The sequence below is a fragment of the Capricornis sumatraensis genome, chromosome 1 (genome assembly GCF_032405125.1).
Source record: "Capricornis sumatraensis isolate serow.1 chromosome 1, serow.2, whole genome shotgun sequence".
In the NCBI taxonomy this organism is placed as follows: Eukaryota; Metazoa; Chordata; class Mammalia; order Artiodactyla; family Bovidae; genus Capricornis; species Capricornis sumatraensis.
Window position 1 is genome coordinate 9,399,820 of NC_091069.1, and position 2,177 is coordinate 9,401,996.

At 31.2% G+C, this 2,177-nt stretch overlaps 1 non-coding gene across 1 annotated transcript; it reads right to left on the minus strand.

Moving 5' to 3' along the window:
- Nucleotides 1–549: 549 nt before the first annotated feature.
- On the minus strand, nucleotides 550–687 carry LOC138093170 (U4 spliceosomal RNA). Its single transcript, XR_011146014.1, has one exon. It is a non-coding gene; the product is annotated as a U4 spliceosomal RNA (small nuclear RNA).
- Nucleotides 688–2,177: the final 1,490 nt, after the last annotated feature.

Below are 2,177 nucleotides of genomic sequence, written 5' to 3' on the forward strand. Positions count from 1 at the left end.
ATACACAAGGGAAAAATGAATAGAACTACAGAGAAAAATGGATAAATCCATGACTGTTATGGAAGATTTCAACATATCTCTTTTCCAACTTGACATATCCAAACTTGAACAAATAGATGTAGATAAAATCCTAAATCCAACAATTAAAGAATACAAAGGGTTTCATCCATACATGGGAAACGTATAAAAAGTGACTACGTGCTAGAACATAATACAGTTCTCAATACATTATAATAATCTGGTATCATACAGATCATGTTTCTGTAACCTATAATGCAACTAGATTAAAAGTCAATGATAAAACCATGCATAAAAATATTTCCATGTGTTTTTAAATTAGAAAAAAAATCACACTGAAAAGTTTTAAGTCCTTATGAATGAAGATATTGCATAGCAAAACTTTTGTAATGCAGTGTAAGTGGTAGTTTGAGGGAAATTTAGAGCCGTACATGCTTATAGTTTTAAAAAAGAAAGCTGAAAATTAGCTAAGCATCCAACTTAACAAAAATAGAAAAAAAATAAAAGAATGAAAGTAGAGGAAAGAACATCACAAGTTAATAAAACAGAAAAATAAAGATACAGTAGAAGGAATCAACAAGGCCAAAATTAGTCCTTTGAGTTTTCAATTAGCAATAATCGCGCCTTGGATAAACCTCATTGGCTACGATACTGCCACTGCGCAAAGCTGAAAATTAGTCCTTTGAAAGACTAATAAAGTAGATAAACATCTGGCAAAGTTTAAAAAGGATTTTTTAACAGGCATAGATCAATAATATTAAGGATGAGAAAGGAAATATTGCTACAGCTAGAGCAGAGATTTAAAAAAGAATGCGCTATACAGCTTTGTATTAATAAATTTAAAAATAGGTAACTGCACAACTTCTTTGAAACACATGACTTATCAAAACCAGCTTAAGAAGAAAAAAAAAATCCTGAATAGTCCTATAATCACTAAACATGATTGAACAGGTTGCTAGTCCCCCATAGAAAACATTAAGCCCAGGTGATTTCAGACATTTGAAGAACAGAAATTACAATTTTATGCAAGTTCTTCCAGAGAATAGAAAAGAGGGAACATTCATCAGTTCACTTTGAGGAACCAGTATAACTTTATTACCCAAACCAGGACAACCTCATTCGTGTACCTAAATGCAAAAATCAAGAAAGAGTAGAAGACTGAGCCCAACAAAATATTTAAAAAATCACGACCAAATTGGGTTTATACAATGAATGTAAGGAGTGGTTTACCATTAATATATGTCATATATTAATACAGTATTATTGTTATGACCATATTATAATGTTATATATAATAGATACTTATTACATATTAGTATGTATTATGTAGTCTATAATGATATTAATGTATATAAAATTGTAAATATGTACAGTGACATTAACAGGTTAAAGGAGGAAATCTATGGAGAAAGTTCATTTAATCACAATCAACATTTTTTCATGATTAAAATTCTTACCTTCCTAGGAATATAAGGGAATTTTCTTAATTTGCAAAATTTAGCAAAATCATACTTACTAATAAAAGGTAAAAAGCATTATACTTAACAAAACAAGCTAAGCATCTTAATATCCTCCTAATCAACATTTTAGTGAAGGTCCTAGCCAATGTATTTAATATTTAAAAAGAGCAAGAAAGAGAAGAAAAGGAAGGAAAGAAGAATGATTAGAAAGAAACAAAACTATCACTTATAGGTGAGATGATTATCTACATTAAAACAATCCAAAATGATATACCAAGAGATTATTAGGATTAATGAATTTTCAAGGTGGCAGAATATAAAGGTAATATTCAAAATGAAATTGCTCATCTCTATACTTGTTTATAAAACAACTCAGAAAAAGACAACATTTAAGATAGCAACAGAAAGTAAGGGATCTGAAAACAAATCTAATCAAAGATGTGCAATACCTGTTGAAGAAAATGATATAACTTTACTGAACAACATCAAAGGAGACCAATAATCAGGAAGATTTATCTTGTTCGGGACTTCCCAGGTGGCTCAGTGGTAAAGAACACACCTGCCAATGCGGGAGATGCAGATTCTATCCCTGGGTCAGGAAGATCCTCTGGAGAAGGAAATGATAACCCACGCCAGTATTCTTGCCTGAGAAATCCCATGGACAGAGGAGTCTGGCAGGCTATAGCCCATGGAATGGTA